This window comes from Mustelus asterias, chromosome 18 (genome assembly GCF_964213995.1).
Source record: "Mustelus asterias chromosome 18, sMusAst1.hap1.1, whole genome shotgun sequence".
NCBI classification, from domain to species: domain Eukaryota; kingdom Metazoa; phylum Chordata; class Chondrichthyes; order Carcharhiniformes; family Triakidae; genus Mustelus; species Mustelus asterias.
The window spans coordinates 34,759,405-34,786,951 of record NC_135818.1 but is presented as its reverse complement, the minus strand read 5'-3'; the positions used below and the strand labels follow the sequence as shown (position 1 = coordinate 34,786,951).

Sequence of the window (27,547 nt, the reverse complement as noted above, 5' to 3'; positions counted from 1 at the left end):
GCACGCTAAGTGCTGTTGCCAGTGGGAAAATCAGAGATTCCAGTTGGCACTGGCAGCGCTTTGCAGATCCTATTCAGTTCATTTAAATGAGTGATCTCTCCCCCCACGGGAATTACTCTGCGCTGAATGGCACAAGTGCATGCCCCAATAGAATCGGTGATCAGCTGTTCAGCTGACAGTCAAGACCACTTCCTGCTTTTCTTTCTGTCACAAGAACTGAAGGAACAATAACCCATTGTCACGTTACTGCAGGAAGCATTTCACGTTGCATCTTTTATCAGACCAATATTTTTGATTTGGAACTATGGATTAACCTCTGAAAGGCTGCACTTCAGGATGAACCCCCCAAAAAATCAATCTTGTAAGTGAATTACTCCCCAAAAGTCTAGTTAATTATAAGACTGAATAGATATTAAACACAATGTCCATGTAAAATATGATATAACTGAAGCAAATCTACAGTTTTCCCCTTGACAACTGCATCTCAATGGTTCTATTCTTCACGTATGATAACAGAATGAGATAAAGGCAAAATACTGCAGATGCTGGAATCTGAAACAAAAACAGAAAATGCTGAAAAATCTCAGCAGGTCTGACAGCATCTGTGGAGAGAGAACAGAGTTTTGAGCTGGATGACCTTTCGTCAGAGCTCTAAACATTGGCTCTATTCTCTCTCCACCGAAGTTTCAGACCTGCTGAAACTTTCCAGCATTTTCTGTTGTTGTTTATAATGGTTAGGGTCTGGGTGGGATGCTCCGTTGAAGAATTGGTGTAGACTCGGTGGGCCGAATGGGCTGCTCCCGCACTTTAGGGATTCTATGATTCTATGTTTGTTCAATGTGATATTGTTATTACTCAAGTCAATTTCAAATCCAAGGTAGCCACATCAAAAATCAGACTTGTGAGACTTCTAAGAGCCAATGATTAACCTCATGAGCCAATGTTCAAATGGATAAGATTCTCATCCCATATGCCATTGGCAACATGATTAGAATATCAGCTGAGGAAGCGGCCAATCAGCCCACCAGATGTCTGCCGTCTGAATGAGAAACCATTTTTCAGCCTTTGACTGTCAGCTCCATAGACCTTGGAACTTTTAAAGCATAAGCATGACTTTAAGATTTCTGCCTCTCATTCTCCTCCTCTTATTGAGGCATGAAATGATTTTATCAACAATGCAGGCTTTGATCCTCCCTCCAGCTGTCAGTCAAAAAGCTTTTAACTGCTGATACACCATCTGTTCCTTATGTTAAAAAAGCTGTCTGACAGTCAAGTAACCTAAAGCACAATGGAGCAGGTGATTTGTAAATAAACCCTAATGGAGCAAGTAAAACTGACAGCCTTCATTCAATGCATGCAATTCAAGGAGGTTTCAGAGCAGCTGCTGCTCTTTCAAAGTTAAAAGGGATCACCCCAGTGAAACTGAGAGCCTCCTGTCAATCAAAATACTTCTAAGAGGTTTCAGAGTAGCTGAGGCTTATGAGATAAAGCAGGGGGATCTTCCGAGTGAAACTGACAGGTCCTTTCAATCAGAGCACTTTAAGAGATCAGGTACTAGATGGGCTTATGAAATTAACCAAGCGCAGCACGTGGCATAGTGGTTAGTAATGTTGCCTCACAGCACCAGGGACCCAGGTTTGATTCCAGCCTCAGGTGAATGTGTGGAGTTTGCACATTCTCCCCATGTCTACGTGATTTTCCTTCGGGTGTTCCGGTTTCCTCCCACATTCCAAAGTTGTGCCGGTTAGGTGGATTGGCAATGCTAAGTTGCCCTTCAGTGTCCAAAGGTGTGTAGTTGATTAGCCGTGGTAAATGTGTGGGGTTATGGGGACAGGGTGGAGGGGACGGCCTGGGTGGGATGCTCTTTTGGAGGGTTGATACAGAATCGATTGGCTGAATCACCTCTTTCTGTACTCTAGGAATTCTATGGATTCTTCTTTGGTATAATGTTGAGTCCAAAATGATGCTCAATCCCTACTGTAGAACGTGGAGCTGCTGTGATTTGGAGGGATTCCAGGTATTTAGAGGCATGGATTTTAATGTGACCAGGCCACTTCAAAGGTTTTGAAGAACACAGACAATAATGAAGATCATTCCCAGAATGGTGTCTGAAATTATCATCCTGAGAGTGATTACCAAATTTTCCAGGGCAATCAGGAGAAGTCCAGCCATAAGAGCCCCATCCCAGAGGAGACACCCAAGGTCAAGCCTTTCCCCCAGCCCCGGCCCTCTCAACCCTCAGATTTCTTGAGGGAATCCGCTCTGCAACCTGGAAACGGCAGAGGCTCCATTGACAGTTGGAGGCTGGACTAATCTCCTTGCTTCCCCACCCTCCCCACAGTGCCCGCGGGACGTCTGTTAACGGGGTTAGAATCATAGAATTATAGAATCATAGAAACCCTACAGTACAGAAAGAGGCCATTTGGCCCATCGAGTCTGCACCGACCACAATCCCACCCAGACCCTATCCCCACATATTTACCCGCTAATCCCTCTAACCTACGCATCCTGGGACACTAAGGGGCAATTTAACATGGCCAATTAACCTAACCCGCACATCTTTGGACTGAGGGAGGAAACCGGAGCACCCGGAAGAAACCCACGCAGATATAGAACATAGAACATAGAACATTACAGCGCAGAACAGGCCCTTCGGCCCACGATGTTGCACCGACCAGTTAAAAAAAAAACTGTGACCCTCCAACCTAAACCAATTTCTTTTCGTCCATGAACCTATCTACGGATCTCTTAAACGCCCCCAAACTAGGCGCATTTACAACTGATGCTGGCAGGGCATTCCAATCCCTCACCACCCTCTGGGTAAAGAACCTACCCCTGACATCGGTTCTATAACTACCCCCCCTCAATTTAAAGCCATGCCCCCTCGTGCTGGATTTCTCCATCAGAGGAAAAAGGCTATCACTATCCACCCTATCTAAACCTCTAATCATCTTATATGTTTCAATAAGATCCCCTCTTAGCCGCCGCCTTTCCAGCGAAAACAATCCCAAATCCCTCAGCCTCTCCTCATAGGATTTCCCCTCCATACCAGGCAACATCCTGGTAAACCTCCTCTGCACCCTCTCCAAAGCCTCCACATCCTTCCTGTAATGTGGGGACCAGAACTGCACACAGTACTCCAAGTGCGGCCGCACCAGAGTTGTGTACAGTTGCAACATAACGCTACGACTCCTAAATTCAATCCCCCTACCAATAAACGCCAAGACACCATATGCCTTCTTAACAACCTTATCTACTTGATTCCCAACTTTCAGGGATCTATGCACACATACACCTAGATCCCTCTGCTCCTCCACACTATTCAAAGTCCTCCCGTTAGCCCTATACTCAACACATCTGTTATTCCTACCAAAGTGAATTACCTCACACTTCTCCGCATTAAACTCCATCCGCCACCTCTCGGCCCAACTTTGCAACCTGTCTAAGTCTTCCTGCAAACTACGACACCCTTCCTCACTGTCTACCACACCACCGACTTTGGTGTCATCAGCAAATTTGCTAATCCACCCAACTATACCCTCATCCAGATCATTAATAAATATTACAAACAGCAGTGGCCCCAAAACAGATCCCTGAGGTACACCACTTGTAACCGCACTCCATGATGAATATTTACTATCAACCACCACCCTCTGTTTCCTATCCGCTAGCCAATTCCTGATCCAATTTCCTAGATCACCCCCAATCCCATACATCTGCATTTTCTGTAGAAGCCTACCATGGTGAACCTTATCAAACGCCTTACTAAAATCCATATATGGGAAGAAGGTTCAAACTCCACACGCCTTATTAAAATCCATATATGGGAAGAAGGTTCAAACTCCACACAGACAGTGACCCAAGCCGGGAATCGAACCCAGGTCCCTGGAGCTGTGAAGCAGCAGTGCTAACCACTGTGCTACCGTGCCGCCCTAGGGGTTAGGAGAACATAGGGAAATCGTAGAATTGGGCTTCCAGTCTGCTAACTATATTTTAATACATGTTAATTAGCTTCAATAGGGTTCTCGTCCACTCCAGATGGAATCAATGGGATCGATGTCCAGCGGGAATCCTGATTTGGCCCTCTCACCCCATTCAATAGGCTATCAGGTTTCCCAGCTGGGGCTTGCGGCCACAGAAAATCGCTTTCTTAATCTTTTCTAAGTCAATTCTGACTGAAGTTTCTGGATTAAATAGTCAAAATTCCTTAAATGTGTTGACTGTAAAATTCAAGCTACAGTGGCCAAATTTGTAACTATGTAGAAAAATTAGTTACAATCTACTATGAAAGTCAAGAAACAAAATTCACTTAGGTCCAAATTCTGAGCTTCTAACTAAAATAAACTACCAATTTACATTATGGTCAGGATTCACAGGGCCCACTAGCTCCTGGCGGAAAGACTGAAGGCCCAATAAATCGGGCAACAGGCCTAAAACAGGATTCTGCTGAGCGGCAAACTCGTTGCAATACTCACAGTCTGCCAGCCATGATTAGGTTACCACCCAATATTCAAAATGCCGAATAATCATGTAATTTGTGGGCTGGAAGCCTGATTCAGTGGCCTCCCGCTATGTACCTGCCCCATCAGGAAGCCCACCGAGTGGACTTTGCTGAGGTCCTGACAAATACGGATCTAGTGCCTTGTATGTGGACCTGGCAATCAAAGGCTGAATGTTTATAAACATTGTGGTTAGGTTGGATATTGTATGAGATTCAATGTCCTCTTCCCCAACCACAACGTTTACAAAGCACCTGAGATGCATTCAAGTGTGTAGGGAAAGAAAACCAAATGAGGCTCTTTGCTGGTGGGTAAGTAATCTATACCTGTCAATCAAACTCCTTCAAAGGTTACAGACACCAGATGCTAACCTTCCAATGTTAAAAAAGTTACTCCTCAGTGAAAGTGACCATGAAAGCACTTCAAAGGGGTTTCATAGTACCTGTAGTCTGGGAGAGAAAGCAAGGGGTTCTCCCAGGAAATCTTGATAGGTCATCTCTATAAAAGCACTTTAAAGAGTGATTTTAATACCTGGGTAAATCCCTATTGTGGAAACAAGTAATTTGAAGGCTTCCAGGTGTCCAAGGGGCATGGATGTCAAAGTGACCAGGGCAGTTCAAAGATTTCAGAGGACAGAGGCAATAATCAATATCTTACCCTAGAAAATCATTATCCTGAAACTAAATAACACTTTTCCCAGGGCAACAATGACAAGTGCAACCACTAGAATGCCCATCCCAGTGGAGAGTCCCAAAGTAAAATACTTCCCCCCAGCCCAAGCCCACCCAACCCACAGGTCCTTTGGGGGATCCTCCCTCTGAAGCCCGGCAGCAGCAGAGGGGCACATGGACAGACCACTTACCTCCTTGCCTCCCTCAGAGAACAAGGCATCAACTAAGGTCAGGTTGTCACTGCCGGGCTGCCAGGGGACAGTGCAAGGCTGGAGGTCCTGAGAGGGGTCCTGAGGGACCCCACCTGGGATTGTCTCTCATGTTGGGGGATTAGACACCTCTGGCTGGGGGAGGGGATCAGATCACCCTCATACCTGCATGGTGTGGGGGGCAGGGGTAGCGATGACCCTTTTAGTGGTGCGAGGGAGGATGCCCCTCTGTGCTGAGGGGTTGGGGGTGCTCCCCTTGTTAGTGGGAGTCACCATGTCTGTCAACATGGAGATTGGAGTGCCCCATCTCTGTGAAGCCGGGCTGGCCGGTGTGATTCCCGGGATGCATAAATTTAACTGCTGCAGGTGGGACAGGCGGTGCTAATGGCAGCAGGAAACACTCCCTTTTTCCCGCTGGCAGGAGTACTTAGTGTGCAAATGGGTGAATTGCTTCCTTTGTATTTTAATTTGGTGGCATATCCAACAAATGTTTCATCAAGAACTTTCGATTCTAGGGGTGAAAACATTATAGTGTCAGTTACAGAGGATGCTGGAAAAACTCAGCAGGTCTTCCAGCATCTATTTTTTAAAAATATTTTGCACCATTCTTTAAGTTACAAAGCCAATGCTCAGAGTGGACCAGGCAGACTCAAATCCATTCCTTGCTTGTTCCAAAAACCAAATTCAAATTCCACTTGAATCCAATTCATGGTCCCCACAAGAGAAACAAACAAGGAGAACAGATACTACACTTGATCTCAGCTAAAAGGCTAAAGAAGCCAGCATCTATTTGAAGAGAAACAGAGTTAATGTTTTGAGTCCTCAGACCAGTAATAGGCAACCTCGATTAGTGAATGAGCCACATGAGCGGCCCTTTTTCAACTCAGCAGGCCACAAGATCGGGTTTGTTGACTAACCATGGCCCTATGAATAAGATTAAATACATTTAATACATGCTGAATATTTTATAACAAGTTATAGAAAATGCTTAATCATTCATATATTAATAGAACTGTCATTAACTTAAAATTGTAAAAACAAAATAAATCTCTACACTTTGGAGGCAGAGGGAGCTCATGGCTCTCACAGTCAATGATGCTGTGTGCAATCAACACACACCTCACTTCATTTGCCCTTTCTTTACATACATATCACTTCAGTCACACCGGTCAGAAAAACACTACGTGGACAGAAATCAACAGAATGTGGCAATCCTGCGCATGCACCATGGCCAACAAAATGTGTTGAGGGCTGCACTCAGAACCCAGGTGGGAACCATGTGTCCCTCGGGTCACAGGTTGTCCACTGCTGCCTTAGACTTTCTATTAGAACTGAAAGGAGGGAGAATGTGTTAGAACTGTAGAAATTACAACAAAAGTAGCAACTTTAAGAACAAAAGACAGATGGCCTGGTGTGAGAGACAGAGGCAGTGTTTTGCATTTGAGGCAACACAGCCATGGGATTTTTTTTTTAAAAGTAGGGTTTAAGATGGAGGACAAAAGGTAAAAAATCTAAAGTTGCCAAACTCAACATTGAAGCCCGAGGCCTACAACATGCCCAACTAGAAGATCAGATGCTGCTCCTCCAGCTTGCACTGGGTTTCACTGGAGCATTGCAGCAGGCCAAGGGCGGACATGTGGGTATGACAACAAGATGCTAAGTTAAAATCGTACACAGCAGGAAGGTTGGGGGTCATGTGGACTGAAAAAGGCGTTCTGCAAAGCGGTCACCCAGTCTGAGCTTAGACTCCCCAATGTAGAGGAGACTGCATTGTGAGCAATTAATACAATAATCAAATAAAAGGAAGGACAAGTGAAATATTGCTTAATCTGGAAGGAGGATTTGGGGCCTTGAATGGTGAGAAATGAGGTAAAGGGGCATGAGTTACACTTTCCGCAATAGGCAATTACCCTGCACTGGAAACCATCTAATACTCCAATTTAAATTGGAGACTTTGGATGGTTCTTACTTTCTTAGTAGAATAGTTACCCAGAGAGAGTTCGAAGAATTAAAACAACTTTAACGCATAGGAACTATAGTACTGACACCTCTCCCATGCCCCTGCCCCCTACTAGACTCTCCAAATACACTCCCACCCACCAACTGGACCCCCGATTAATCCCACAACCCCATCTACCCTCCCAACTAATCACCTGACTCCACCCAACTCATTCAAACACCCAACTGACCACCTTCCCCCTGGCCCTGATACCCAACTCACCCCACCCCCCGAACACTCTGACCCATGTTACCTCCTCACTTACCTTCTCCCTAGGCTTCTCAAAGTGGCTGGGACTTTAAGCTTACCTGCTTTCAGTAGCTAGTGCCATAAAAAGGACGTGGCTTTACGCACACCTCTCTCTCTCTCTCTCTCTCTCTCCCCTCCCCCCCCCCCCCCCCCCCCCCCCCCCCCCCCCGGCCAAAATACTGCAGCCTTGCACTGAAGACCTCGGAACTCGCACTTTTCTCACCAGCATCATGTCAGGAGAGATGTGCAGCTTGCACTAAGCTAAGTATACAGGAGCAGAGTGGCAACTTGACTGTGATTGCCCTTCCTTAGAAGTTTTGGCCCATTAATATTAAAAGGATGATGCTGCAATGGCCAGCTTCCGAGAACAACATATAGTATTGTTCCATTCTTTATTTCACAATTCTCTCCACTACTTGAGGAGCTCTCGTTGCATCTTTACATTTAACTTAGTGTATAAATCATGGAGATCCAGCACACCAAAGAAATCGAACTTCAGTTTTACCAGCAAATGCCAATTCCACATTCTCCTGAGAATTAACAGAAATAGCTCCAGTTATTTGCAGACAAATCAGTTAAAATATCACTTCAAATTAATGTGTTACAATTGATTTTACTAAAATAATACAGCTTCCGGATATTACAGTTCACAATATCATAAAAATTGATGAACAATCTTAATCAAGTGGTAAAGGAAAAGCACATCACAAAATCTCTGAAGCACCAGCATGCACTCACACAGATCACAAACAAAAAAAGTTGTTCATATAAAAGCAAAATTACATCCCCAGAATCTCTGCAGTTTGATATGGATAAAAGGTACTTAATTTGTTATCTGTTTTAAATTAAGCACCCACTCATTAAGATAGCTTAAAACCATTGATTGATCTTCATTAGTTTAACAGCCTGCACATGAATTAGTTAATAAGAAGATCTTGTAACCATATTCTTCAGGTGCATTTGAACTGAACACATTCCTTTTCTCTCTGGCATCTGCATTTCATGTTTCCTACATTTCAAATGCATTTGGTGTCCAAAGATATTAATGAAATAGTCCTTGATTCATGGACAGATGCAGTCTTCGTATTGTTCCAGTACATCCTTTCTTGTGGTTATAACCATTTCAGAGGACTGTGACTACGCACAACAAATCCTTTGGCAAGGAAAAACCATCATGAAAGACACTGCCCAGAGAACAAAGTAATGATGTACTCCTAAGCAAGACTAGGCTTCTCTAGTGTACACATACAAGCTAGAAAGTCTGTAAAATCAACTAAGGCCTGCATCAGCTGGAAGAGATGTTTTTGTTGGAAAATATACTTATGTTTAATGAAGGTATTAAGAATATTCATGCTAGTGTAAAGTCAAGAAGAACCAAGATACAGGTTGACACATGCCTTATAAATTGTGGTACTCGGCTTAAATACTGTTGGCAGAAATTCTAGTCAATCTGTTTACCAAATTAATGTGAAATTAGCAAGTATTTCAGAATGCTGCCATTTAGAATGCAAGTCTTTAAAATGTGTTTTGGGAGGGTATCTTGGGCATGCATTGAGTTCTCTTGCAGCTGAGGTGACCCCAAACTACAATCTTATCCTATGAAGAATCCTCCTAGTGCAGAGCACTCCTAATGCTCAGCAGCCAGTATTTTGTAAATCTGTGAACAAAACAAAATGGCATAATTTTAGTGCACAAGTCCGATGAGAAAAAGAGCAAATATTTGTAAATATATCTTACTTTAAATGTTTTATAGTGGTACAGTTTTTGAAGTACTAAACAGACTGTAGCACTGCAAACATTGCACAAAACATAATCCAAAAATTATGCATGTGACAGTTCATATTTACTGCCTAAGATTTTATTGGCAAAAGGTACAATAGGTACATTGGCTTTACAGTACAACTTTAATTTACCTGTAATATTTTTCCAGGTGAATTAAGATAATTAAATTTCATTTATGTCTCCAGTGTATCTCTTTTGCCTTCATCACATTGGGGGAAACCTATTTTAGGTAAATAGCTGGGTCTGTAGGATTGAACTAAACCCACTGCCACTAGGATATTCCAAGTATCTCTCCCCTCCCCACCTCAAAGAGGCAACACATTATTTAAGGGGCTGGCCCAAATTACAGCTCTGAAATAGAAATTTGAAGCCAGGGTTTCCCCATGTAGAGGCAAGTGCTTGTCTCCATCTGCTAAGCACTACAAAAAATGACCCCATTAGTAAAGGTGGAAAAGAAAAGGAAGCAAATGGCTCACTTATCATTCAATCCATGTTTCGAGTCAATGTGAAGCTACTGCCAACAAAACTAATTGAACTGAGATACATTTTGAGGATGTTTGACTATAAGCCAAAAACAAATAACAATATTATAAGCCAGTACAGGTCATCCATTCATTCAGTACTGAAAGAGGTTATGAAGATAGAGATTCTTTTAAATGTCAGATTTTTGGAGATCTGGAGCCAATGTGGAGCCACTGTGCCGTCAATTGGGCGGCACAGTGGTTAGCACTGCTGCTTCACAGCTCCAGAGACCTGGGTTCGATTCCCAGCTTGGGTCACTGTCTGCATGGGGTTTGCCCATTCTCCCCGTGTCTGTGTGGTTTTCCTCCGGGTGTTCCGGTTTCCGCCCACAGTCCCAAGATGTGCGGGTTAGGTGCACATGCTAAATTACCCCTTAGTGTCCCAGGATGCGTAAATTAGAGGGATTAGCGGGGTAAAATATGTGGGGTTATGGGGATAGGTGGGATTGTTGTCAGTGCAGTTTCAATGGGCCGAATGGCCTCCTTCTGCACTGTAGGGTTTCTATGGTTTCTACAGTAAGTTAGCAAGGACTGCGTGTGCATAAAGGGTGAGTTTGTTATAATTTAGAATAAGATGCAGATTGCAAAGTCTTAGATGAAGTAGAAGGTAGTAGATGGAAAACCAGTCAGGAAAGCAGTGGAGAAATCATGGCTGTAGGTGATAATGAAAAGAAGAATGGTTTCGAGAGACAGGTTGAGGTAAGGGAAAGGCACCAAAATGGAAGTGGACAGTCCTTGTCACAGAGAAGATGTCAGATTGGAAGGTCTCGACCCTCTATTATTGCAGAATAAGAAGTTAACAACCAGATGTACTGGTTAAGTGTACTAATCACTCACTAAGCGCTTTGAAACTCGGAAATATCGGTCATTTGCCAATACAAAATCTTTAGAGCTTTGGGAGATAAAAATATGTTTCATCACTATTGAATTTTTAAAAATTATTTCCTTCAAGCAATTTTAATTCTCCTTCCCTATCTATTTATTGGAAAATAATCGATATTATAACTTGAATCAGTGCCTGGGATAAATTTGTGCATGTTTTCAAGCAAAACATAATGGCCCAAAATTTATAGTGAAAATAATTGTAAGACCATCACTGGTCGCTGTTATTATGAAGCAAATCAAACAATAACTTTCAGCTCCTGCATGTGTGCAATTAAAAACTGAGGTCTGGAAGTTTCTATCTGAGTCATCTTGCTCTTCCACAAGCTCTGCTACAGCGGTATCCCACCAACAGGATTGGCATTAAAATACATGAAGGGCATGAAGTTACAGTACCTTACCCATGAGCTATGCCAGAAGAAGTACTGGCCAATCCCTTCAAGTGTAATTGAATTTTTAATTGCATGCTACTTTTTGATTACTACCAAATAGCCTCTCCGGCATATTTTTGTTCCTTTACTTTAATTTGTTTTGGAAATTGTTAGTTACTTTTTCTCCTTTTTCTTACTGTGCCTTTTATCTCTCTCTCTCTCTTCATCAAATTAAATTTTACATTAAATTAAATATCCTAAATAACACTTCCTGGTTTAAATGCTGCATTGATTGGTAAAGTTCCTTCAATCTGATTGACTGAGGAAGCTAACACAGATTTCAAATCCCCTACAGAGAGAACCATGATGAAATGGATTGCTAATGATCATAAGTTGTTGCATAAAATCCCCCAAAAAGTCTATAAGCAGCTGTAAGTGCAATAACCGGTCAGCACTGGTGAGTCTAACGATGTACAGGTTAGGTGGATTGGCCATGTTAAATTGCCCCTTAGCACCCAAGGTGTGTAGATTAAGGGGATTAGCGGGGTAAATGTATGGGGTTACAGATATAGGGCAGGAGTGGGGGCTAGATAAGATAGTCTTGTCGGAGAGTCAGTGCAGACTTGATGGGCCGAATGGCCTCCTTCTGCACTGCACTGTAGGGATTCTATGATTTGCTACGGAGTATGAAATCAACAGCAACACATAATGCAGTGAAAGAACTGTGATTTTTTTGTAACAATATAGTTGTTGGAATTAATATATGAAAGGGATAAACAGATTCTTCAGACTCATAGAGTCATAGAGGTTTACTGCATGGAAACAGGCCCTTCGGCCCAACTTGTTCATGCCGCCCTTTTTATTAAAAATCCCTAAACTAATCTCAATTGCCCGCATTTGGCCCATATCCCTCTATACCCATCGTACCCATGTAACAATCTAAATGCTTTTTAAAGGGTAAAATTGTACCCGCCTCTACTACTACCTCTGGCAGTTTGTTCCAGACACTCACCACCCTCTGTGTGAAAAAATTGCCCCTCTGGACACTTTTGTATCTCTCACCTCTCACCTTAAACCTATGCCCCCTAGTTTTAGACTCCCCTACCTTTGGGAAAAGATATTGACTATCTACCTTGTCTATGCCCCTCATTATTTTATAGATCTCTATAAGGTCACCCCTCAGCCTCCTAAGCTCCAGAGAAAACAGTCCCAGTCTATCCAGCCTCTCCTTATAACTCAATCCATCAAGTCCCGGTAGCATCCTAGTAAATCTTTTCTGCACTCTTTCTAGTTTAATAATATCCTTTCTATAATAGGGTGACCAGAATTGCACACAGTATCCCAAGTGTGGCCTTACCAATGTCTTGTACAACTTTAACAAGACGTCCCAACTCTTGTATTCAATGTTCTGACCGATGAAACCAAGCATTCCGAATGCCTTCTTCACCACTCTGTCCACCTGTGACTCCACTTTCAAGGAGCTATGAACATGTACCCCTAGATCTCTTTGTTCTGTAACTCTCCCCAACACCCTACCATTAACTGAGTAAGTCCTGCCCTGGTTCAATCTACCAAAATGCATCACCTCGCATTTGTCTCAATTAAACTCCATCTGCCATTCATCAGCCCACTGGCCCAATTGATCAAGATCCCGCTGCAACTGGAGATAACCTTCCTCACTGTCCACCATGCCACTAATCTTGGTGTCATCTGCAAACTTACTAACCACTAGGACAACTGCTGTGCATGGGTGCCATCAGTAACTTAAAGGGTAATCAACCGTTCACAAAATTGCAGCAAGCCCAGAATTTGGTACAGCTGAGTATCTGGAGTATGTTCCATTTGTTAGACCTTATCTTATACCCTTTAGCTCAAAAAATGTTTGATCTGCAAATTGTTGGAAGTGTGAAATCATAATGGTGTGACACAAGGCAATGGGATTCACTCTACTCATTTCGAGGACAAAGGACTTAACTTATAAGGAAAGGCTGAACAGGTTGGGCCTATAACCATTGGAGTTTAGAAGAATGAGAGGTGATTTTATTGAAACGTAAGATCCGAATGGACCTCGGTAGGGTGGATACCAGATAATTTTTCTTATAGGGGAGATGTAGAGTTTTCCCCAAAAAAGAGTGAAGGCTTGGTCATTGAATTTATTCAAGGCTGAGTTAGGTAATTTTTTGATTAACAAGAGAATCAAGGGTTATGGGAGGGGACAGGAAAGTGGAGCTGAGACCACAACCAGATCAGTGATTATCTTGTCAAATGGCAGAGCAAGCTCGAAGGACTGAATAACCTTGCAGCTATATAAGACTGGTCAGACAACAGTTGGAGTACTGTGCTCAGTTCTGGTCGCCTCATTACAGGAAGGATGTGGAAGCCATAGAAAGGGTGCAGAGGAGATTTACAAGGATGTTGCCTGGGTTGGGGAACATGCCTTATGAGGATAGGTTGAGTGAGCTCGGCCTTTTCTCCTTGGAGAGACGAAGGATAAGGGGTGACCTGATAGAGGTGTATAAGATGTTGAGAGGTATAGATCGAGTGGATAGTCAGAGGCTTTTTCCCAGGGCTGAAATGGTTGCCACAAGAGGACACAGGTTTAAGGTGCTGGGGAGTAGGAACAGAGGAGATGTCAGGGGTAAGCTTTTCACTCAGAGGGTGATGGGTGCGTGGAATGGGCTGCCAGCAACGGTGGTGGAGGCAGATTCGATTTGGTCTTTTAAGAGACTTTTAGATAAGTACATGGAACTTAGTAAGATAGAGGGTTATAGGTAAGCCTAGTAATCGCGAAGGTAGGGACATGTGCAGCACAACTTTGTGGGCTGAAGGGCCTGTATTGTGTTGTAGTTTTTCTATGTTTTTATGTTTCTAACCTACTCCAGCTCCTAAGTCCTATGGCCTTATTTTCCAATGTGACATCAGGAATCTTAATGCCTGATGGGCAATACTCAGCCTCATTAACTGAAAAGAGTTAAGGATTGAGAAAGATACAAGAATGATGGAGAAGGAGAATAGGATGAATTAAAATCAAATCAAAAACAGAAAGATAAAGAAAGAGAAATAAAATTGGATATAAAGAAAGAAAGTAAGAAAGAGCAGGAAGGAAAAAGTAGAAAATGTTATACATTTAAAATGCTAAGTCTTTTGAATCTCCAAGAACAATTTATGGCTTGCAAGAATCAAACTCCACAATTCCAACTATTCTCTTTTTGGGTCAGAGAGGTTGAATAATGTTGCAAAGATATTATAAATCTCATTGTTAAAAGAATCCTTATACTGTCAAGCATCAGCCATAAATTGTTGCTTGGTAATTAATATACAAATGCTGCAATTTCTTGAAACTCATGGGGAAGCTGACAGCAAGCTGTTGTTTTCTCAAGTCCAACAGAGGAGTGGCACAAATCATCCAGCAATTTGTGTTAATTCACAAGGAATTGCTTCCTGATCATAAATTGATGGATTATTTACACATTTAATAATGGCATACACACTGAACACATTATTTTTGTCAGAAAATTTTGGCCAATGTGTTTTCCTGAACCTAGGTCAGATTCATTGTTTGTGAAGAGCTATCTAGGAAAGACATTTCCCAAGAACTATTATAATACTTTGCAGGAAAGTAAGTCTTGAAAACACAAGTGATAATATTAATTTTCTCATTTTCTCACTTTCTGCGCCCACGAGCCTTGAGATTCAACGGATCATCCTTTGTCATTTCCAGAGCGAATGCCATCACCCAACATATCTTCTGCTCCTTTGCCATTTCAGAATTCCAAAGGGAAAATTCCCTTTGCAAAACCTTTGATCCCTGTTCAATCATCGCCAACATCATCCCCTTTCTCATGATTTCAACACAATGAGGATATAACTGCTGTCTGTCCTTCAATTCAGGGATGACATCTACTTAGGGTTGCATAGAATATACAAGACCAGTGAAAGCTAATGTTCCTTTATGACAAAGAGCTGTATTCTAATTAAGAAGTGAAAGCTGGATGGCTTTGAATTAATTGCACTTTGAGTTATTGACATTAAAATCATAAAGGAAGAGTAGCATGCAGTACAATGTTATTATGAATAGATTATGATAAACAGAACATGTATGTTATATGCCAGGACATCAGTACTATCAACAGATGATGGAATGAGTCTCAGCTAGGGAAAAATCATGATAGGTGAAGATGGGTGTGGTGCATCTTTGTGCAGAAAGACCACTAACGGATCAACAACAGACAATTAGCTACAAAATGAGAAGAGTACATACAGTAATGGAAGAATACAGTAATGAGATCTATGACCAGCAAACTTAACCCTGCTTTTAGTCATATAAGGTTTATGTACCTCGAACACCAACTGCTTCATGGATCTCTACTTTCATGCAGCAATCAGGAAATATCACAGAAACAGCTTTCAATTGAACTGTTACAGCTTTGCATAGCCAGAAAGGGTGCATTGTGAGGTGATGTGAGCACATAGAACATAGAACAGTACAGCACAGAACAGGCCCTTCGGCCCACGATGTTGTGCCGACCTTCATCTGAAACCAAGATCAAGCTATCCCACTCCCTACCATCCTGGTGTGCTCCATGTGCCTATCCAATAACCGCTTAAATGTTCCTAAAGTGTCTGACTCCACTATCACTGCAGGCAGTCCATTCCACACCCCAACCACTCTCTGCGTGAAGAACCTACCTCTGATATCCTTCCTATATCTCCCACCATGAACCCTATAGTTATGCCCCCTCGTAATAGCTCCATCCACCCGAGGAAATAGTCTTTGAACGTTCACTCGATCTATCCCCTTCATCATTTTATAAACCTCTATTAAGTCTCCCCTCAATCTCCTCCGCTCCAGAGAGAACAGCCCCAGCTCCCTCAACCTTTCCTCATAAGACCGACACTCCAAACCAGGCAGCATCCTGGTAAATCTCCTCTGCACTCTTTCCAGCGCTTCCACATCCTTCTTATAGTGAGGTGACCAGAACTGCACGCAATATTCCAAATGCGGTCTCACCAAGGTCCTGTACAGTTGCAGCATAACCCCACGGCTCTTAAACTCCAACCCCCTGTTAATAAAAGCTAACACACTATATGCCTTCTTCACAGCTCTATCCACTTGAGTGGCAACCTTTAGAGATCTGTGGATATGGACCCCAAGATCTCTCTGTTCCTCCACAGTCATCAGAACCCTACCTTTGACCCTGTAATCCACATTTAAATTAGTCCTACCAAAATGAATCACCTCACATTTATCAGGGTTAAACTCCATTTGCCATTTTTCAGCCCAGCTTTGCATCCTGTCTATGTCTCTTTGCAGCCTACAACACCCCTCTACCTCATCCACTACTCCACCAATCTTGGTGTCATCAGCAAATTTACTGATCCACCCTTCAGCCCCCTCCTCTAAGTCATTAATAAAAATCACAAAGAGCAGAGGACCAAGCACCGATCCCTGCGGCACTCCGCTAGCAACCTGCCTCCAGTCCGAAAATTTTCCATCCACCACCACCCTCTGTCTTCGATCAGACAGCCAGTTACCTATCCAATCGGCCAACTTTCCCTCTATCCCACACCTCCTTACTTTCATCATAAGCCGACCATGGGGGACCTTATCATGGGAGGATTGAATTCATGCAGCTTTCTGGAAGCAGAGAATGGACCACACAGTAATTGGTTATTATGTGCTACAGGAAGCTTTGAATAGACCCATCGGAGTTGCTTTTGATGCATAATGGATGCTGATGCTTTCAATTCCCAAAGAAGATCTTCCGGTCCCAATATCTATATCTCAGAGCTGTTACTAGTTATAGAAAATTTCACAGCAGTAATTACATAATAAATTTGAGATGTTGGGGCAATCAAGCATGTTCCCTCATCTGTCAGTGAAGACTCTCCCAAATGTTTGATACTTCTGGCCAAGTTGTGAGAATGTACTGAGAAATTAATGGTTTTCTCACTGTTCAGAACATTATTTGCTGGCTGCAACCAACTCCTCACGAGAGCATTCCTCACCTTTTGATGCCTTGCCATTGTCTTAAAAGACGTATCCATCTGAATGAATGAAGAGAGCTGAATGAACACAACTCCTCTGTGAAAATAAAAAGAACATGCAGTCCCATGAATTTACCTTGCACATGGGGAGTCAAGACGAAGGTGAAGTGATAAACAACTGGACCAGGGTCAAAGGTAACCATGATTTTGGAGCCTGAGAGGGAAGGTGAACAGAGGTTTAAAGCTGAGGGAGAGCAGAAAAGTACAGGAAGAATGGAAGCTGGACAAGGTTGAAGGAAGGAAGACTTGGCAGGGGACAGAAAGGGTGGGGATAAGTCTTACTCAAGATTGGAGGCATCATTTACTATCATAATTCTTCAGACCTTTTGTGTTTTAGCCATTATCAAATAAGCACAATCTTCATTGCCTTTTTCCAGATTGTGAGAGGTTTAGCAACTTCTTGAATCACAAATTTTCAATCCTGCTCCAAGCAATGATCCAGCACTAGCACTAGGGTTTCCATACAAAAGTATAATTCTGATAAATATGCCGCAACAAATCAGTCAATCATGTATCTATAAATAAAGCATCCTTTGATTACCTAGGATACAATCCTCTGATGCATTATAATGAGCTTTTGAATTCTGTGCCAAAATGAAAAGTAAACCAGAAAAGATCACGGGTCTGATGTCCATTTATTTTCCCAATAGGAATATGCAGCACTGATTTTTTACCTCATTTCGGGTTACTGGCTGCCCAGTGTGTGTGTAACTATGAGGAGGCGGGTGAGAGAATTAATCTCCCCTCCCTCCGATCGGGTTACAGGCTACCCAGTGTGTGTGTGTGTGTGCGTGTGTGTGTGTATAACTGGGAGGAGGTGGGTGAGAGGATTAATCCCCACCCCCCTCCGAGGTGGGTGTGAGGGTTAGTCCCCGCCTCGCTACTCAATCGGGATATGGGCTGCCCGGTGTATGTGTGTAACTGGGAGGATGTGGGTAAGAAGGTTAATCCTCCCGCTCCCTCCAATCAGGTTATGGGCTGCTCAGTGTGTGTGTATAACTGGAAGGACGTGGGTGAAAAGATTAATCCCTCCTCCCTCCGATCGGGTTACAAGCTAGTGTGTTGTGTGTGTGTGTGTTGGTGTGTGAGAGGGTTAATCCCCGCCACTCCAGTCAATCGGGATATGGGTTGCCCGGTGTATGTGCAACTGGGAGGAGGTGGGTGAGAGGATTAATCCCCCCTCCCTCCCTCTGACCGGGTTACAGGCTGCCTAGTGTCTGTGTGTAACTGAGAGGAGGTGGATGAGAGGGTTAATCCCACCTCCCTCCCTCCAATCAGATTACAGGCTGCCCAATGTGTGTGTGTGTGCGTGCGCGTGTATATAACTAGGAGGAGGTGCGTGAGCGGGATTGCATAAGATCAACCCAGAAATTATAGCAATTTTGGCATAAAACTGCTGGTAAAGAATTGGTTTAGAGAGAACAGTGAAGCATGAACTAGTAGAGTAGTATATCAAGCAGAGAAAAAGATCCCAGAAAGGGAAGCAGAGGAGGGCAGCTGCCTCATTAGTAAGCTTTAAAGGCTTAGGGTTGGGGTTTGAGGGAGGCTGGGGTGAGACACAGACAAAGCAAGTGTTTCAAGCGGGACCTGCATTGGAAAAGATGAGTTGGTGGCAGGGTCCACTGAAGGAATACTTGAAAATGAGCATTTAAAGTAAATTAAATCAAGAAGAAAAAACGTAAATATGAACATCAATAATCAATTTGTTTGAGAAGAATCCATTTTCAGAAAAACAAAATACCATCAGAACTGGAAAATCACATTAGAAATGAGCTCTATACTACCAATGTTATGATGGCCATGCAGGATCATCAACAGATCTCTCCATGGGCCTCGGAGAGTACAAGCTCCCCAATTAGTGGCATGGTGGCACAGTGGTTAGCACTATTGCCTCACAGCGCCAAGGGCCCGGTTCGATTCCAGCCTCAAGTAACTGCCTGTGTGGAGTTTGAACATTCTCCCAGTGTCTGCGTGGATTTACTCTGGGTGCTCCGGTTTCCTCCTACACTCCAAAGACGTGCGGATTAGGTTGATTGGCCATGCTAAATGGACCCTTAGTGTCAGGGAGATGAGCAGGGCAAATATATGGGGTTACAGGAATAGGGCCTGGGTGGGATTGTTGTCGGTGCATGCTTGATGGGCCAAATGGCCTCTTTGTGCACTGTAGGGATCCTATGATTTTATGATTCTACAAGTGGAAGCTCGCCAAATAGGAAAGGGAGGCGCTTAAAACCAGGTTGACAGTCCAAAGACTCCAGAGCTTAACTTGTACACTGCAGCCGCTGAGCGACACTTAACGCATATTTTAAATAAAGGTGATGGTGACAGAGGACTGGCCTTGGTGAGATTATTAAATTGGTGACAATGAGAAAAACAAGTTTTTTTCTTCCCTCCGGACAACAAATCCTCTGGTAAGAAAAATGCCTCTCTTTGATAAATGTGAAGCATATGATGCAAGCATAGCAAACTGGGCCCAATAGGCAGAGTGCATTTGTTATTTGTTTCAGGGTAACAACATTGAGGGGGACAAGAAACAGAAAGTGGTCGTGTTGACAGCAGGCGGGGTCCCAACCTTCAGTGTAGTCAAAAGCCTGACCTACCTGGATGCCCCTGACTCCAAAACCTTTAATGAATTGGTGGACTTGGTTAAAGGCTATTATGACCCGAAACCTTCCTTAATGCTCCAGTGATACCACTTTAACACGGCAGGATGAACCGCTGGGGAATCTGTCACCGAATTTCTGACCAGGCTGCAAAAACTGGCAGAGCACTATGAATTCAGGCCAGTGTTGAATAACATTTTGCAAGATAGACTGGTCTGTGGAATTAATAATGTGACAGTCCAAAAAAATTGGCAGAACCCTATTTAGATCTAAAGAAGACCACTGCAATAACTCTATCATTGGAGAATACACAGAAAGGAACCTCAAGAACTACAGAGGACACTAGACGGCAGTGTCCTCCCAATTGGGGGGAGCCCTCATTACCACCATGGGGATGACTATTGCCAGTGTTGAGCCATGACTAGAGGCCGACCCTACGCTTGTCCCCCCAGGTAATGAGGACACAGATTCTGAGATAGAAGCAGACGAGACCGCACCCCAACGGAAGCAAGACCTCAAGAAGAACTGGCATCAGTGGCTTCAGAAGTGAAGATCTCCAATTCGCTTCACACCCACTAATCCAGTCATGCCTCCAATTGACCCCAGGCTGATCGCCAAGCAGTGAAAAAGACCCTCCTAAGGTGGGGGTGATGGGGAAGAAACAGACTTAAGGGGCGACGAATGTTATGATGGCCACAGGGGATCATCAATTGATCTCCCCGTGGGCCTAGAAGAGTATGAGCTCCCTATTAGGCGCATGGAGGCTCACCTGATAGGGAAGGAGCAGTGGGGGGAATTAATACCAGCTGGCTCCATTCATTCTGGCAGTCAAGGGACTCCGGGCTTGACCTGTAAACTGTAACTGCCAAGCGGTATTTTATGCAAGTTGTAAATAAAGGGCGATAGTGGCAGAAGACTGGCCTCGCCGAGATTATTACAACCAACTAATGGCTAAAGCTTGCAGCTGCTGGTAACCTTTTAAAAAAACACAGATCTGGGTCTATTTGAGGCAACCTCTTAAGATATTTAAATTAATGAATTGATTCAATCACCAATTTATTGACAAATTATTGCAGTTTGACAAATTGTGGAGGGAAGCCATGAAAGAGAAGGAATAGGCTAGATGTTAGGCAGTTCTTCTTTTCCCAGAAGGTGGTGAACTTTTCAAACACATTGTTGGCTGCACACCTCCAAAAAGAAGCTGGACCAGTACTTGACTGGCACAGTGGTCACATCCCAGTTTAATACATAACAGAAATTTTATAGATTTTATCTCCCCTCTCTGGTTCTGGATTTTTTTTTCTATTTTTACCTCTTAGTCAGGAGATTACATGGTTAATGGGAAAGGGAATGTCCAGTCATGATGCCCCGGGGATTATGAATGTGATGCAGGTTTGATGGACTAGCTAGTGTTTTCCTGTTAAGAACATAAGAGCAAGGAGTAGGAGTAGGCAATTCACCCCCTCAAGCCTGCTCCACGATTCAATACAATCATGGTTGATCTTATCTTGGCCTCAGCTCCGCTTTCCTGCCCAGCCTGCATAATGCTTCAACCCATTACTAATTAAAAACCTATCTATCTCCTCTTTAAATTTACTCAATGTCCTGGCATCCACCATGCTCTGAGGTAGTGAATTCCGCAGATTTGTGATGCTTTGATAGAAGTAATTTCTGCTCATCTCTGCTTTAAATCTGCTACCTGTTCTACTCTCAGCAATTGACAGGGTAGATGTGGAGAGGACCTTTCCTCTTGTGAGGTAATCTGGAATTAGGTCATAGCCCGCCACGATCTCCAGCCCCTTCCTCCAATCCACACCCCCCCCCCCACAAATCGCTGGCCTCACTGCTTCCCCCACCAATTCCTTATCCTAAAACTAATTTTGATTAAGAGTCATGTTTTGGAGTATTTTCTAACTTATTAACCTAAATTACTTATGACAGTATTTTAGTATCATTTCTAACCTATGAACTTCGCTTACCTGCCAATTTTTATACTCAGTGCACCGACCAATGAAGGCAGACATGCCATATGCCTTCTTGACTACCTTATTCACCTGCACTGCCACTTTCAGTGATCGATGGACATGTACGCCCAGATCTCTCTGCCTGTCAATACTCCTAACCATTTACTGTATAATTCCTAGATGCATTGGACCTTCCAAAATGCATTATCTTACATTTGTCCAGATTTAACTCCATCTGCCATTTCTCCAACCAAGTCTTCAACCGGTCTATATCTTGCTGTATCCTCTGACAATCCTCTTCACTATCCGCAACTCCACCAATTTGTGTGTCATCTGCGAACTTACTAATCAGACCAGCTACATTTTCCTCCAAATCATGAGATACTACGAACAAGGTCCCAGAACTGATCCCTGTGGGACATCTCTAGTCACAGCCTTCCATTCAGTAAAGCACCCCTCGACCACCGCTCTCTGTCTCCTATGCCCAAGTTAGTTCTGTATCCATCTTGCCAGCTCTCCTCTGATCCCATGTGACTTCACCTTTCATACCATGAGGTACCTTGTCAAAGGCTTTACTGAAGTCCATGTGTGCAACATGCACTGCCTTTTCCCCATCTGTCATCTTTGTCACTTCCTCAAGTTAGTAAAGCCCTCCCCTTCATAAAACCATGCTGTCTATCACTAATAAGTCCATTTGTTTCCAAATGTGAGTAAATCCTGTCCCTAAGAATCTTTTCCAATTATTTCCCCGCCACTGATGTAAGGCTCACTGGCCTATAATTTCCTGGATTATCCCTGCTGCCCTTCTTAAACAATGGAACAACATTGGCTATTCTCCAGTCCTCTAGAACTTAACCTGTAGCCAATGAGGATACAAAGATTTCTGTCAAGGCCCCAGCAATTTCCACTTTTGTCTTTCTCAGTATCCTGCGGTAGATCCCATCAGGCCCTGGGGACTTAATCTACTTTAATGCTTTTTAAGACGCTCAACACCTCCTCCCTTTTGATATTGACATGACCCAGAGTATCTGCACATCCTACCCTAGGCTCCTCATCCACCAAGTCCTTCTCTTTGGTGAATACTGAGGCAAAGTATTCATTTAGTATCACGCCCATTTCCTCTGGTTCCACGCATAGATTTCCTCCACTATCCTTGAATGGACCAACCCTTTCCCTGGCTATCTTCTTGCTCTTTACATATGTATAAAATGCCTTAGGATTTTCCTTAATCCTGTTTGCCATGGACTTTTCATGACCCCTTTTAGGCCTCCTAACGCCTTCCTTAAGTTCCTTCCTACTTTCTTTATATTCTTCAAAGGCTTCATCTGTCCCAAGCCTTTTAGACCTTACAAGTGCTTCCTTTTTCTTTTTGACAAGGCTTATAATATCCCTCGTTATCCAGGGTTCCCGATACTTGCCACACTTATCCTTCATCCTCACAGGTACGTGCTTGTCCTGAATTCCAATCAACTGACATTTGAGGCAACTGGTATTCGAGGCAAGGTACTAACATGGATTGACGATTGGCTGTCAGACAGAAGGCAGAGAGTTGGGATAAAAGGTTCTTTCTCAGAATGGCAACCGGTGACAAGTGGTGTCCCGCAGGGTTCAGTGTTGGGGCCACAGCTGTTCTCTTTATATATTAACGATCTAGATGACGGGACTGGGAGCATTCTGGCCAAGTTTGCCGATGATACAAAGATAGGTGGAGGGGCAGGTAGTATTGAGGAGGTGGGGAGGCTGCAGAAAGATTTAGACAGTTTAGGAGAGTGGTCCAAGAAGTGGCTGATGAAATTCAACGTGGGCAAGTGCGAGGTCGTACACTTTGGAAAAAAGAATAGAGGCATGGACTATTTTCTAAACGGTGACAAAATTCATAATGCTAAAGTGCAAAGGGACTTGGGAGTCCTAGTCCAGGATTCTCTAAAGGTAAACTTGCAGGTTGAGTCCGTAATTAAGAAAGCAAATGTAATGTTGTCATTTATCTCAAGAGGCTTGGAATACAAAAGCAGGGATGTACTTCTGAGGCTTTATAAAGCACTGGTTAGGCCCCATTTGGAGTACTGTGAGCAATTTTGGGCCCCACACCTCAGGAAGGACATACTGGCACTGGAGCGGGTCCAGCGGAGATTCACACGGATGATCCCAGGAATGGTAGGCCTGACATACGATGAACGTCTGAGGATCGTGGGATTATATTCATTGGAGTTTAGGAGGTTGAGGGGAGATCTGATAGAAACTTACAAGATAATGAACGGCTTAGATAGGATGGACGTAGGGAAGTTGTTTCCATTAACAGGGGAGACTAGGACGCGGGGGCACAGCCTTAGAATAAAAGGAAGTCACTTTAGAACAGAGATGAGGAGAAATTTCTTCAGCCAGAGAGTGGTGGGTCTGTGGAATTCATTGCCACAGAGGGCTGTGGAGGCCGAGACGTTGAGCGTCTTCAAGACAGAAATTGATAAATTCTTGATTTCTCGAGGAATTAAGGGCTATGGGGAGAGAGCGGGTAAATGGAGTTGAAATCAACCATGATTGAATGGTGGAGTGGACTCGATGGGCCGAATGGCCTTACTTCCGCTCCTATGTCTTATGGTCTTATGGTCTTATGAAAGACTCCCACATGTCAGATGTCGATTTACCCTCAAACAGCCTCCCCCAATCTACACTGTCCAGACCCTGCCTAATATTGTTGTAGTTAGTCTTCCAACAATTTAACACCTTCGCCCAAGAGCCACTCTTGTCCTTATCCACAAGCACCGAAAAACTTATGGAACTACTTTGAAGGACAGCTCAGCAATGTCCTGGGATTGCACTGTTACAACAATGATGAACTTCCTTTGAGTCAGGTATGACTCCAATCATTGGAAGATTTTTCTTCTGATCCCATCCACTACTGATTTCATTTTTTGTTGGGCCTTATTGTGTCATACTTGCAAGGACTATCTTACCTCTCCTCAGGAAAAGGGAAGAGATAAAGAGAAAAGAAACAGCATTACTCCAGAATGCCAAAACTCTCCCCCACCAAGACAATAATAGCAATGTGCATTTCACTATATCACTCTTCAAGTTCTTGCTTGCTTGGTGGAAAGAAATGGTCCCTCAGCAGCTATCCATCTATATTTCTTAAAACAGTGGCAGTGCATATTGACAAAGGAATCATGGCAGTTACCTGGATGATAGACTTTAAATTGTATTTTTCTCTACCTATAAGCATGGCCCACACCCCACTGCCCGCACACACCCTTAACACAATCTGTGCTCATAGACCACCTTCAATGTAAAAACAAAAATCTTGAGGCATTTTACAAACAGATCTCATTCAAGGCAGAACCCCCTTTCTGTTCATGAAGGAGATAGCATTGGGGGTAAAAAGCCTTTTGGGCATAAATAATGCCCTGCACTTTGGGGATCTCCAGACCAACTGTAAACGGGTTTATGTTGCTATTTTTTCTTTCTTGTGCCAAGTGATCTATTCACTTAACTGGACCAATGAGGCAAATGTTATCTGCACAGTGAAATTGTATGACTCAGATCGGTAGATATGGCTGAGATCTTTTGCTGCTGCTTCAAAAAATTCACTTCAGTGGTTTCCTTTATAGCCACTGACAAATCCATCCCTAGCCAAACAACGGTTTCTAGCTTAGCCTGTGCCTCTAGGTTACTCATTCAGTGACATTAGCACTAAGCCACAATTTCTCCATCACAGAATTCTGAGGTGGCCATTTCACAATGGTGCTGCACTTGGGAGACTCAGTACCAATTGACCCTTTCACTCCAATCACTAAGAGGAAAATAGATGTGCAAGGATGTATACAAGGGTATATATTTACAATAAATGAAAATCAACCAAAAAGACAGTAGAAGGGCTAAATTTGTGCTTACCCCAGTCCAACGCCGGCATCTCCACATCATAAATTTAACAAACCAGAGAGGAACATATGTAGCATAGAAATAAATTATAGTCAATCAGTGTGTTCATTAACACAAGTATTATCGGGTTGAAAACTGTCCCATGTGGCTTATTACTGTGATATATTTCTGATTTTGCAATTTTTGTTTCAAGGTGAATAGATCAAGGCCTTCATTTGCTCCCTTGGAAATGTTCTTATACAAAATGCTTCAGGCAAGATTTTCACCTCCTAAAATGACTCAAATCATACCTTACCAGATTATACATTAGAACCAGAGAAACATTACAGCACAGAAAGAGGCTTTTCAGCCCATTCTGGTTGTGCCAGACAAATAGAAAAAAAAGCTTCCCATTCTAATCCTACTTTCGAGCACCTGCTCCATGCCTTGCAGATTACAGCACCTTAGATGCCTTTTAAATGAGAAGAGAGTTTCTGCCTCCACCACCAAACCAGGCAGGAAATTTCGTACATCCTCTGGGTGAAAAAGGCTTTTCCTCATGCTCCCTCTAATCCTTCTACCAATCATCGTAAATCTGTTTCCTCTGGTAACTGACCTCTCTGCTGGGGGAAACAGGACATCCCTGTCTGCACTGTCTCAGCTTGAACACCTCAATTAAATCACCTTCCTCAGTTCTAAGGAAAACGACCCAGTCCTATCCTCACAGCTGCAATTTTCAAGCCCCAGCAACATTCTTGTAAATTTCCTCTGTATTCTTTCCAGAGGAATTATGTATTATATCATTCATGTAATATGGCAACCAGAACTGATACATCCCTGCTTTTGTATTCTGTAGCTCTTCCAATAAAGGAAAGCATTCCGTATGCTTTCTTTACCACATTATCCACCTGTCCTACCACCTTATCCACCTGTCCTGACACCTTTAGGGACATGTGAACATGCACTCCAAGGTCTTCATGCCTCTATCTCTCCTAATATCCCATTTTTTGTGTATTCCCTAGCTTTGTTTGCCTTCTCCAGGGAAGAGGTGATTGTAATATTTGGGGTAGTTTCCCAGTGCTATTAGTATTTGCCATGTTTACAAATGCAAAGTACTGAAGATGTTAGAAATCTGAAAGAAAAACAAAAATATTGGGAATACTCAGGTCAGGCAGCATCTGTGGAAAGACACAGAGGGTGGGATTTTCCATGGCTCCCGCTGTGTGTTTTGCGGGTACGGAGCCGGCCCACCACTGGCCGATGGCAGAATCTTCTGGTTCTGCTACCACTGTCAATGGGGTTTCCCATTTTACGCACCACCCCCGCCACAGGTTTCCCACAGTGGAGGTTCGCTGTTGGCAAGACCAGAAGATTCCACCAGCAGGAACTGCTAGAAAATTCCAGCCAGAGTTAACATTTCAGATCAATGATAGGTCATTGACTTGAAATTTTGGATGGGATTTTCCATCCCAACACTGACAGGCATCATCTCAGGCGGTACCAGAAAATTTGGAGAGTCATGATGGATCCAATTTCCTTTTGAAATCATTGACCGTTTTCACTTCCATCATCATCATGGGTAGCGAGTTCCAGATCACTACCACTCTGTGCAAACAAAGTTCTTCCTCAAATTTCTTTTAGGTACCTCTTGCCCAAGACTTTAAACCTGCGACCCATAGTCCTTGCACAGTCTTCTAATTGGAAGTTTTTCCTTGTCTACCTCATCTAGGCCTGTCAAAATCTTGTAAACTTTTTAAAAATCTCCCCTCAATCTCCTTTGCTCCAAGGAAAGGAGGTCAAAATAAGCAATGGCAACATGAGGAAAAACATTTTCACTCAGAGTGGTTAGGATCTTTAATAACTGCCTGAGAATGTGGTGGAGGCTAGTTCAATCACG

General features: G+C 43.3%; 1 protein-coding gene and 1 non-coding gene across 3 annotated transcripts in view; both read right to left on the bottom strand.

Annotated features, from left to right (window-relative positions):
• Positions 1-27,547, bottom strand: part of npas3 (neuronal PAS domain protein 3) — a 1,397,016-nt gene that overhangs the window by 1,158,916 nt on the left and 210,553 nt on the right. Inside the window, exons 3-4 of one of the 2 annotated variants that reach the window (XR_013500017.1) lie at positions 17,193-17,268; positions 7,938-9,284 (exon numbers count right to left, since the gene is read on the bottom strand). The exons of the other annotated variant lie outside the window; for it this stretch is intronic. The gene's annotated coding sequence lies outside the window, so the exon portion shown is untranslated. Of the gene's footprint in view, positions 1-7,937; positions 9,285-17,192; positions 17,269-27,547 lie in introns of those variants that run through there. 2 annotated transcript variants of the gene reach the window in all.
• On the bottom strand, positions 5,972-6,162 carry LOC144507400 (U2 spliceosomal RNA). Its single transcript, XR_013500091.1, has one exon. It is a non-coding gene; the product is annotated as a U2 spliceosomal RNA (small nuclear RNA).